Below are 12,636 nucleotides of genomic sequence, written 5' to 3'. Positions count from 1 at the left end.
TATACACTAAAACAAAAATACAAGCCTTCCAATTTTTCAGGAAAAAATAAAAAAAAAATACACGTCACAGTTTGAGAGTCTTTAAAAAATCTGTAAAGAAATAGAAGACATCAGGGGCGCCCGGGTGGTTCAGTCAGTTAAGCGTCTGCCTTCCACTAAGGTCATGATCCCAGGGTCCCGGGATCGAGCCCCACATTGGGCTCCCTGCTCGGCGGGAGCCTGCTTCTCCCTCTCCTCCCTGCTTGTGCTATCTCTGTCACTATCTGTCTCTCTCTCAAATAAATAAATAAAATCTTTAAAAAAAAAAGAAAGAAATAGAAGACATCATATAAAATAATATGAGAACTAAGACCAAATGTACATCAATTTGTTACATGTAAGTGGGCCAAACTAATTTATTAGTGTAAAAGAAATTCAGATTGAATCATAAAGCAAAATGCAACTCTGTGCTATATACAAGGGACCCAAAACAAAATAATTCAGAAATCTTCACAATTGCAAACAAGCATAGAAGAAAGGTTATTAACACCAGGACAAACAAGTGTTAAAAGTGACAAAAAGTAGTCATTTATAATGATAAAGAATGCATTCACAATGAATTTACGAAGTCATGAACATCTGTGTACCAAACCAAAATGTATCAAATGAATATCTATGAATATCTATGAATGCTATGTACCATAGCATCAATGAGAATATTAATTACTATTAATAAATAAAACCACAGGACATACCAGGAAAAACAGAAACACAGTAGTAAGAGCTTTAAAGATATAGAAAGTCTAAATTTATAATTAATAATGTAGGTAAAACATGGCATTCTAAAAAGAGAATACATTTTCTTTTAAGTATCCATGAATGATTTACAAAAACTGACCATACACTAGGCCAAAAAGAAAATCTCTTAATGGTACAAATATACAGATAACATTTTCTCAACCTAAGACAATAAAAAAATAGACAAGGCTTCTAATAGGTTTTATGAGGCTAGCATAACCCTAATACCAAAACCAGACAAAGACATTACAAGAAAGGAATGGAAGGAAGGAAAGAAAGAAAAAAAGAAAGAAAGAAAGAAGGGAGGAAGGAAGAAAAGAAAAAGAAATACTGTGTATAGTATAAGATGTCATCACTAGGGAACATCATGGTAAATTCCTGATTGAAATGTCAGTTTGGAAGCTTGATTTTTCATAGTCACTTCAGTATTATGTAAAATGAGGCTAAACTTTGAAATCAGACTGAGATGAAGTCATAATTCTATAATTTATCAAGGTGTATGATTTTGGACAAGTTTGGGCAAGTCTTAGTGTCAGTTTTTCCAGCTTTAAAATGAAAATATCTGGGGTGCCTGGGTGGCTCAGTCGGTTAAGAATCTGCCTTTGGCTCAAGTCAGGATCCCAGGGTCCTGGGATTGAGTCCCTGCCTCAGGTTCCCTGCTCAGCAGGGAGTCTGCTTCTCTGTCTCCCTCTAGCCCTCCCCCCTGCTCATGTGCTCTTCCAAATTAATAAAATATATTTTTTAAAAAACATTAAAAAAAGAAAATAACACTAGTTACTCCATATGTTAATTTATGGAATTAATGAGACAGTATTTATATGGGCAATATGTTGGACTGACACCCCAAAGTATCCTCAAACTTAGAATAAAATCAGGAAGACCCAAATGAAAGGAATGAGATCCGACACCAGCAGAAATGATACAGCCAAAGGGATTATTTGTAAATGTGTAACAGATGAATCTCAGAGACAACCAGATCAGACTAAAGTGGTGTGAGTATATTGTCATGTCAGGAAAATATGAACTGGATGGGACTAGATTAAGTTAGGTTTAAACCTAATCAATTACATAATAATGTGGGAAGAAAAAAATGTGCTAGCAGAAGGGGGTTTTGCTTTCCAAAACCATCCTGGAGAGACAGTTCTCTGACCTAAGACTATGAGGAGCCAGTCCCCACCTACTGCTGTGGAGGCATGAGGCCACCAAAGCAGGGTGGCATTAGCCATTGCAAACATCCAGCACACCCTCTCCCCATCCCCTGGTTTCATGCTCACCTTCCTAGTGACATTTTGATTTCCACCCAGATTTGCTCACAGGAAAGGGAGATGAACCAATAGCATAACCGTTCAATCCCTTGGTGCTATATGGGTGGAAATCTAAAACCCCTTACACTTTGGCCACCTTAATTCCCCCAGTTAGTGCCTGGGAGATGCTAGTAAGGACACTCTGTTACTTATTGTAGTTTCTGTCTTTTTCTCCCACCCCAGTCTAGTCAGGTCATGTGTCAATAAGGAAGGAAAAAGGAGGCTTTGGTGATTCAGGTTTCTGGGGTGGCTGCTACAGAATTCATCAAAGACAATGCTGTGATGATGATTTCTCAGGTATACTAAATACTGGCTAGCACTTACCCCTTCTGAAGAAAAACAGGTCTATTATGAGATGGCTCAATGTTTATATGGCCACTTCTGGTTCTTTCTCTCATGTTTTAGAGACAATCTTAATCAAACTGCCTCCCCTTCTCTTTGCCTAATTCTAAATCTTCCTTTTCTTCTCTTTCATCATGTTTCATTATCTCTCAGAAATACATGCCTTCATCACAAACTTTTTTCAAATATTTTATTTATTTATTTATGGGGGGAGGAGAGGGGGAGGGAGAGGGACAAGCAGACTCAGTGCTGGCCTCAGAGCCTGAAGGTGGGGCAGGGGCTCGGGCTCAGTCTCTGGACTCAAGAGTCAGACACTCGATCCTCAGTCAACTAACCCACCCAGGTCCCCCATCTTCATCACATACTTTTATCACTTATCCTTCACACTGCTTTTCTCCACCATCACCCAGAATGCTTATCACTTTGACCTTGTAGATACCTCTTTCTTCATAGTTGTTTTGCTGATTTGACTTTTTTCCTGTTGAATGTTGTCCATCTGTGGACAGGATGTGCCAGGATGACTAGAACATACTGCATTAACAAAACAGTATTTATTCTTTATGGAACAAAATGAGATGTTTTCCCAGAAAGTAGTTATAATCTCTACATGTCCCAGATCAATAGACTGGCTGACCTTTAGAAGGTAGAACTAAAGTTCTCTATTTCAATTCACCCTTCTCACTGTGTCAGCCTCGAAGGTTTGGCAAAATAAGGATGTGGATTTTGTTCTGTTTGATCAGTATTGTTTGCCCTTAATTGTCTTTATGGTCTCCAGCTTTGACAGTTAAATCAACAACCTTGATTTCATTTTCAGTATGTACCGAGCACCCAGCCACAAGGGAAAGTGCACGACAGACTCCCCTATCCTGAAAGAGAGTCCAGTCAGTGGGGAAGGACCTCCCCTCCCCAAGAAAACATGTATCCATTCAAATGACTGAAATAGAAAAGTAGGATGACGCTTCACCCTTACTGTAAGGGGAGAGTGATAGGTGTGCTCCCCAAAGCCAGACTGTGATTGTGGCTAAGAGCGTGGGCTCTTGGTTGAGTCTCTTCAGCTGGAATTCCACTTGCCATCTGATTTGAGGCAACTACTGAAGTTTTCAAACCTCTCTTCTGTAAGGTAGCGATATAGTCTATACCCCCATAGGGTTGTAGTGAGGATTAAATGAGGTGATACATATGAAGTACTTAGCCCAGTAATAATAATAGCTAATGTTTCTTAAGCATTTTTTTATGCCAGTATGGCAGGGGCTAAATAATGGCGCCCAAAGATATCCAGGTGCTAATTCCTGGAACCTATGTATGTTACCTTATGTGGCAAGAGGGACTTTGCAGGTGTAATTAAATTAAGGATCTTGAGATGGGGAAATTATCCTAGATGAACTTGGTGGATCCTAAATGTAACCCGAAGTGTCCTTATAAGAGGGAATCAAAGGCATATGTTACTACAGAAGAAGGCAATATGATGCCCAAAGCAAAATGCTACACTGCTGGCTTTCAGGACGGAGAGAGGTGCTGCCAAAGAATGGAAAAGACCGGAAACAGGTTTTTTACTATGCCTCGAGAAGGTGTGTGGCCTTGCAGATACCTTGATTTTGGTGCACTGAAACAGATTTCAGACTTCTGACCTCCAGAACTGTAAGATAATAAATGTGTGGAGGTGGCTTTTTTTAAAGCTTTGTGGAGATATAATTGACATCTAACATCGTGTAAGTTTAAGGTTTACAATGTGATGATTTGATACACATATATATTGGGAGATGTTTACTGCAGTAAGGTTAGTTACATCCTTCAGCTCACATAATTACCATTTTGTCATTGTTATGGGGAGAATATTAAAGCTCTATTCTCATAGCAACTTTCAAGTACACAAAACAGTAATTGTTAATTGTAGCCACCATGCTGTGCATTAGATCCCCAGAACTTACTTATTTTATAACTGAAAGTTGTACCCTTTGACCACTATCCCCCCATTACTCCCACCCCTCAGCCTCTGGCAACCACCATTCTACTCTGTTTCTATGAGTTCAGTTTTTTTTAGATTCCACATATAAGTGAGGTCATGTGGTATTTGTCTTTCTCTGTCTGACTTATTTCACTCAGCAAAATGCCCTTAAGTTTCATTCATGTTGTCACAAATGGCAGAATTGTCTTCTTTCTCATGGCTGAATAACATATGTGCCTTCTATTTCCAATTTGTTGAGTGTTTTTATCATGAAAAGATGTTGAATTTTGCCAAATTCTTTTTCTGCATCTATTGACACAATCATATGATTATTGTCTTTCATTCTATTAATGCGGTGTGTTATAATTATTGATTTGCGTGTGTTGAACCATTCTTGCATCCAGGGATAAATCCCACTTGATCATGGCATATGATCCTTTTAATGTGCTCTTGAATTCAGTTTGCTAGTATTTTGTTGAGGAATTTTGTGTCTATATATTCACTGGGGATACTGGCCTATAGTTTTCATTTCATGTAGTGTTCTTCTTTTTTTAGGATTTTTTTAAACCTTTTTAAAAAATTTTAATTCCAGTGTAGTTAACATACAGTGTTGTATTAGTTTCAGGTGTACAATATAGTGATTCAGCAATTCCATATATTACTCAGTGCTCATTAAGATAAGTACATTCTCATTTTGTGTAGTGTTCTTACCTAGCTTTAGAATCAGGCCTTTAGAATCAGAACATGCAGGCCTCATAAAATGGGTTTGGGAGTGTTTCCTCTTCAAATTTTTGGAAGAGTTTGAGAAGAATTGGCATCAATTCTTTGAATGTTGGGTAGAATTCACCAGTAAAACCAAAAAAGCCAAAGGGCTTCCCTTTGTTGGTAGGTTTTTGATTACTGATTCAGTCTTCTTACTTGTTATTGGTCTATTTAGATTTCCTATTTCTTCATGATTCAGACTTGGTAGGTTGTATGTTTCTAGGAATTTATCCATTTCTTCTAGGTTGTCCAATTTGTTAGTGTGTAACTGTTCATAGAAGTCTCTTATGATCCTTTGTATTTCTGTGGTATCAGCTGTAATATCTCCTTTTTCATTTATAATTTTATTTGCATCTTCTCTCTTTTTCTTGGTAAATCTAGTCAAATATTTGCCAATTTTGTTTATCTTTTCAAGAAACCAACTCATTTTTGTTGACCTTTTCTTCTGTTTTTCCATTCTCTATTTCATTTATTTCTGCTCTGATTTTTGTTATCTCCTTCCTTCTGATAACTTTGGGCTTAGTTTTTTCTTTTTCTAGTTCCTTGACATGTGAAGTTAGGTGATTTATTTGAGATCTTTTCTTTTTTTTAATGTAGACATTTGTGGCTATAAACTTCTCTCTTAGAATTGCTTTTGCTGCATCCTATAAGTTTTGATATGTTGTGTTTCCATTTTAATTTCCTTCAATATATTTTTTTACTTCCCTTTTGATTTCATCTTTGACCTATTGGTTCTTCAGGAGCGTGTTGCTTAATTTCCCACAGTATTAGTGAACTTTCCAGTTTTCTTCCTGTTATTAATTTCTAATTTTATACTATTTTGATCAGAAAATATACATGGTACAGTTTCAATATTTATTAATTCGCTGAGAGTCATCATGATCTATCCTGGAGAATGTTCCAAGGTGTGTATTCTGCTGTTATTGGATGAATTGTTCTCTATATGTCTGTTAGGTCCACTTGGTCTAAAGTATACCCAAGTCCAATGTTTCCTTATTTTTTTTCCATCTGGATGATCTATCCATTGTTGAAAGTGGGATATTGAAGTCCCCTATTATTATTGTATTATTGTCTATTACTCCCTTCAGATCTGGAGCATTTGTTTAATATATTTAGGTGTTCCAATGTTGGGTGCATATATATTTACAATTGTTATATACTCTTGATGACTTGACCCCTTTAGGATTATATGATGATGTTCTTATTACAGTTTTTGACTTAAAGTCTATTTTGTCTGATGTAAGTATAGCTACCTCTGCTGTCTTTTCATTTCTACTTGCATGAAATATCCGTTTTCACCCTTCACTTTGAGTCTATGTGTGTTCCTGAAGCCGAAATGAATCTCTTGTAGGCAGCATATAGTTCAGTCATGTTTTTTAATCCACGCAGCCACTCTATGCCTTTTGATTGGAACATTTAATCCATTTACATTTAAAGTAATTATTGATAAATAAGGAATTAGTATTGCCATCTTGTTCATTGTTTTCTGGCTGTTTTGTAACTCCTTTGTTCCTTCTTTTCTCTCTTGCTGTCTTCCTTTGTGAATTGATGATCTTGTTGTCTTGTGTGTATCTCCTATAGGTTTTTGTTTTACGGTTATCCTAAGGCTCACTTGAAACATCTTATAGATATTATAGTCTGTTTATTTCAAACTGCTAACATCTTCAACTGTATACAAAAAACTACCCTTTTATTCCATCTCCTATGACATTTTATGTTCCATATTTTACATCTTTTTATATTGTGTATCCATTAATAAGTTATTGTAGTTATAGCTACTTTTAATACTTTTGTTCCTCAAGCTTTATATTAGAGTTAAGTGGTAAACACACCACTATATTACAATATTATTCTCAATCTGATTATATACTTGTCTTTACCAGTATGTTGTTTCTTTTCTTTTTTTTCTTTTTAAAGATTTTATTTATTTATTTGAGAGAGAGAGAGAGATAGAGACAGAGATAACAAGAGAGAACATGAGTGGGGAGGAGAGGGAGAAGCAGGCTCCCCACTTCCAATGCAGGGCTCCATTCCAGGACCCCAAGATCATGACCCAAGCTGAAGGCAGACACTTAACTGACTGAGCCACCCAGGTGCCTCTATGTTGTTTATTTTCACATGTTTTTACATTACTAGTTAGCATCCTTTTGTTTCAGCTTGAAGAACTCTTTCAGCATTTCTTGTAAGGCAAGTCTAGTGATGATGAACATCCTTTGGTGGCACCAGGTCTGGGGGTTGTGGTGACTTGTCAGCTCAGGCCGTTAGGGTTTACTCCATCAACTACATGATCCCTATCAAGTGCCGGTTGCTCACTCTTCTCTTCCTTTCCTGGTAAGGTGAACTCTTTCTAACTTGGAACTTCCCTCTTGGTGCTAAGTAATGCTGGCTGGGGGGATGGGTTGATGGAGCAAAATAAAGCTGTTCTTCCTTCCTTTTTTGTGTGGTTGTTCTCAAATTTTTTGTTTAACTGCATTACTGAAGTTTATTAAGTGGACTCCAGAGCTCCCCAGTGCTGTTTTTATTTGTGGATGACTGTCTAATTGTTGATCTTTATGGAGAGATGGAGGGGTTTCCTACTCCGCCATCTTGGTAATGTCGCTTCCAAATGTGTGTTGTTTTAAGCTACTGAGTTTGTGGTAATTTATTACAGCAGTAAATGAATACAGCTAGGCATTATTCTAAAGGCTTCCTATGTATTATTTCACCCAACTCTCACCTTTTCCCCTCTCCTCATTAATCATGGAGACGTGTGTTAGTAAGTTGGCCCCATCCTCAGTTGGCCCCACCACACCCACCTTGTACCCACATGTGCAGAATCTTCCTGACCTACCTTATTTTGGGATAAGGAGGACTCTGAAGAGCCTTAAGCCTAGTGGTTTCCCTCAAACCACTCCCACACCACTTCCATAACCTAGGGTCTAGAGTAAGATGGGAAGAAGTTGCAATAGGGAAAAAAATTATATTTTCATTGACTTGTTTTATAAATCTGGGTTTTTATATCAGTTTAGGATGATGCATCTGTATTTATCTTAAAGTGGATTGTGGTACAAGATGGATCCATCTTATATTTCATCCATCAGGCTTTATTCTTTTTCTTTTCTTTTTAAGATTTTATTTATTTATTTGACAGAAAGAGAGAGAGGGATCACAAATAGGCAGAGCAGCAGGCAGAGGGAAAGGGAAAAGCAAGCTTCCCGCTGAGCACAGAGCCTGATATGGGGCTCAATCCCAGGACCCTGGGATCACGACCCTAGCCCAAGGCAGATGCCCAACCGACTGAGCCACTCAGGCGCCCCCATCAGGGTTTATTCTAAGTAATATCCTTGGTTTGAATACACAGGACAGTCTCTCACACACACACAAACACACTCATAAACCATAGGTGAGTTCTCCTAGGAAAACCTGCCCTTTATGCAGTTGTGGGAGGAACAGAGAGCAGCAATGTTATCCTACTTCTGACATCTCTCTGCCTTGTAGTTTTGTTTCAAGAGAATTCACTTAACATGTTCCATTGAGGCTGCTGCATAGTGATTTCTGATGGCAGATTTGGGGTTGCATGCCGGCTTTGCCTTGAGTAACCTCTCTGTTCCCCAGTTTCTTCATCTGTAGAAAATAGAATGATATCTATTTGCAGGATTGTTATAAGGACTAAAATGATACAAGTGAAAGTGTCCTGGACATGGCAATCACGATGACCAGCATGCTTACAGCCCTTGCTGAGAGAGAACTTGGGCAGCCATGTTTGTTGGTCCACAGTTGATCAGACCATGTGTGGGTACCTGATACCCCAAAATCAGCCAGATCCACAGGCTGTTCAGATACTGATGATGCAGTTCAGTGGAGAAAGTTCTGTCTAAACAGTAAGATAACTGCAGGTTGCTCTCTAGAACCTGAAATGGAAAATAAAGAGGGAATCAGGCAATTAGGGACAAGAACTGAAGCTAAAAAGATGTTAAGAAGGAAGAGGTGGGGCCAGAAGCAAGTTGTAATTGTGAAAGTAACAAAGGAAACCTTTGTTTAGAAAGGAGTGGAGAGGCCAGCAGAGGGAGCTCTCACACCCTACTAGTCCTTGTGAATTGCAGACCCTACAGATAGAGGCAGACCTTGCAGGTGTGTATTTCTTTACTATCCCAGCAGGAGGGAGAAAGTTTTTCCTCCTCCCCTGGCAACATCCTAGCTGATGAGACTGTCACAACTTCAACCAATGAAAAGCCACTATGCTTTGAACTCCCGGTTTACTCCAACGGTCTTTTTGTTTATAATGGCCCTTCCAAATTCCCCCTTTCATCTATAAAAAGGGGTTCTTTGTTGTCTGGACTTGCCTATGGTTTTGCTGTAGCTTGCTTTGCTGTAGCTTGCTTCCCGGATTGCAGTTCTCTGCTATTCCCAAGTAAACCCATTTTTTGCTGGTAAAATAACTGCAGTTTTATTTTTAAAGCTAATATAGTTCTTGAGTAGGGCTAAGTTAATGAGGAAACAGAAACTATGAGTATGCAAAAGTAGCGAGGTCAGGAAAAGCTATAGAATGGATGCTGAGGAAGCCAGAAGTGGGGAGCGCCCCCGTAAGCAAAGTCTTAGTAGCTGAGTCACATAAATGGCAGAACAGTAGAGTGAAGACCCATTAACTTCTGCCACTGAGATGCCTAGTGCCATCTTGGATTCAGAAGAGTTCCTAATCTTGGATTTCCGCAGGTTGCTTATCTTCCTTATTGCCACATGACATCTTCAAATGAAGTCCTATTACTTGAGTTTGCCTATGGATCCTTATTTCTCACAATAGTTTAATGAAAACAAAAGACAGAACAAGTGTTAGTTCTGTCTCATTTTTTAAATGGATCTTGAAACGGTGGGGCATAAGGGAGGCAGAAGAATACTACTGGCAAAGGGAATATCAAGAGTCAAGGCTTGAAGCTGAGAGAACGTTAAAGATATCAGTGGCTGGGCATAATCTCAGAGCAATAGTCAGAGGGTTGTGATCTCTCACAAAGGGTAACGGCAGTAGGGTAGAGTAGGATAGTTGGGAACCTAGATGCCCAAGATGGGCAACTTAACTGTGTTATCAGTGCCTGGAGCGCCTCCACTGAGGCTTTGTTATTCTCACACCCTCAGGGTTTTATTTTAGTAAAACATATCATTTTTAACATCTTAAAGATCAGCCAACAATTTGTTATAAATCCTCCCAGGCAAAAAGTATATTAACTCGATTAATGATCAAAAACCTAGTTGTTATTATGGAAGACTCTACCAGATCTGTCCCTTATCTTTGCTTTTCAAGAGCTGTTTGTGTCTTTAAGGAAGCTGCTTGAAAGAAACACAGAAAACAAACCAACTCCCTGTCACATATGTCCCTGTGGCCTGAGTCATAAGGAAATGCAGATGGAACAGAACCAGGTTTCCTATCTGTGGGCTGACTCTGCCCAGGCCAGACTCAAGTGATGATGACGGAAGTCCTTGGAGTTTGAATACAGGTCAGGGCTGGTAAATACCACTGGGCCTGGGTCCTGATTCAGTATCAGAATCCACTTCCCTCAGGTGTTTTCCAAATTTTCTAGGCTCTCCAAACCTGAGGAACCGCCTTTAGAACAGTGGTGTCCAATAGAAGTATAATGCAAGCCCTATGTCTAATTGAAACTTGTGCAGTAGTCATGTGATAAAAGTAAAAAGACATGGGTGAAATTAAGTTTAATAATATATTTTATTTAACCGAGTATATCCAAAATATTATTTTTAACATGCAAGCAATGTAAAAACTATTTTTTTGTCCTGTCTTCACAATCCAGTGCATTTTTTACATATACGTACATCTCGATTCAGACTGGCCACATTTTGTTTTTTAAGATTTTATTTATTTGTTTTGTTTGTTTATTTGTTTATGAGAGAGAGAGCATGCGCGTGCACACGAGCAGCGGTGGGGGTGTGGGCAGAGGGAGAGGAGAGGGAGAATCCCAAGCGGACTCCACACTGAGCACAGAGTCCAGTGTGGGGCTCGATCCCATGACCCTGAGATCGTGACCCGAGCTGCCTGAGAGGAAATCAAGAGTCGGACGTTTAACGGGCTGAGCCACCCAGGCACGCCCAGACTAGCCACATTTTAAGTGCTCTATAGCTCCATCTGGCTAGACAGCACAGGTCTAAGGAACGTGACTTGCTGCCTCCTCCCACTCTACCTCCCACTCCAGTCAGATGCAGGAATTTGGGGGGTGGGCCAGAAGTTCAGAGGCCTTGTTGTCATGCCAATGTTGAGTCCACTAGAAAAAACAAAGGTTGCTCTTCTTCTGAACCATCCTCATCTCTTCCAATACATCCCTTCTTTCCCCTTCTGAAATCAAGGGCTAGTGCTCTCAGAGAATGTGGCCCATGTTATAGCATTTTATTTCATGTTGCCTTACACTCACCTGTTCTGTTTCAGACTCCCCACCTGGCTCACAAAGGCCTCAAGGACATTTGTCCCACTTCTACTCATCTCTTTTTGCAGCAAGTTTAAGCACCTCGTCATCCGTACACGTTTGTTGGATAAATGAATGAATCCTTACAGGACGGATAAACATGTATTATGGAAGCCTTTGTTTTATCTGACACCCCTAGGTCCATACAGCCTGTTTCCTCATCAACAGTGAAGCCAATCAGGGCACTGCACTGCTGATCCCAGCCTGGGAACTGGGGGAAATACTTGCCTTTGTCTTTGGAGGTCTCATGCTCGTGGACTCAGTTCAGCAAATAGTTCCTGAACAACTCCCATGCCCCAGGCATCGTGCTGGGTACTATGGGAGCTGCACAGATGAGTAAGAAATATCCTTGCCCTCCAGTCCCTAACTAGTACGGGGCCTTTGATAGGTATACACAAATAATTATAATTTTAGGTTGAGTGACCTCAGTGCTGTGAGTGGAATAAAGAGGCCTGGTAGGAGAGGGGCAAGAAGAGGGACTCGCAAAAGAGGCTCTGTTCAGACTCATCCTTGAGATGATGCTTGCGGTTAAGACAGGATTTGGACAAGTGGGAATGGAAGGAGGAAACAAACAGCTTTTAAAAATCTGACAAACGAGGAAGAAACACAATACAGAGGTGTGGTGAAGAGACTCATTAGGACAAGGAAATGAAACGGACTCCAAAGATAAGAGGAGGGTGGAAGAAATCCCAACAGGGTGGCGGAGGAGCAAATCCCATGGGAGGGGACTCCAGAGCTGGTAAGCACCCTAGTTGAAGAAGACAATGCCAGGAAGAAGGGCTTGTGAATTCCCAGTGAAGCTGAGAATTCCAAAGGGAAGTGAGAGAGGTCTGTGTCACACACTCATGGTGACAGAGGCAGGGACTGGAGGAATGAAGAGCCCTCTGATCAAGGAAAGTAGACTCTCCTGAAGAATGTTAAACAACCAGATTGGAGTGGAGCCCCAGAGGGACAGGGAAAGGACAAGAAGAGACCAGATAAGTTGGAAAGAACTTTATGTGACACAGGAGACGTGGGCAATATTCTGTCTAGTCAGGACTGCATGCCCTGGAGATCACAG

The sequence above is a fragment of the Callorhinus ursinus genome, unplaced genomic scaffold (assembly GCF_003265705.2).
Source record: "Callorhinus ursinus isolate GAN/ISIS: 27379988/994484 unplaced genomic scaffold, GSC_fseal_2.0 scaffold25, whole genome shotgun sequence".
NCBI lineage: Eukaryota > Metazoa > Chordata > Mammalia > Carnivora > Otariidae > Callorhinus > Callorhinus ursinus.
Note: the sequence above shows the minus strand (reverse complement) of the source record.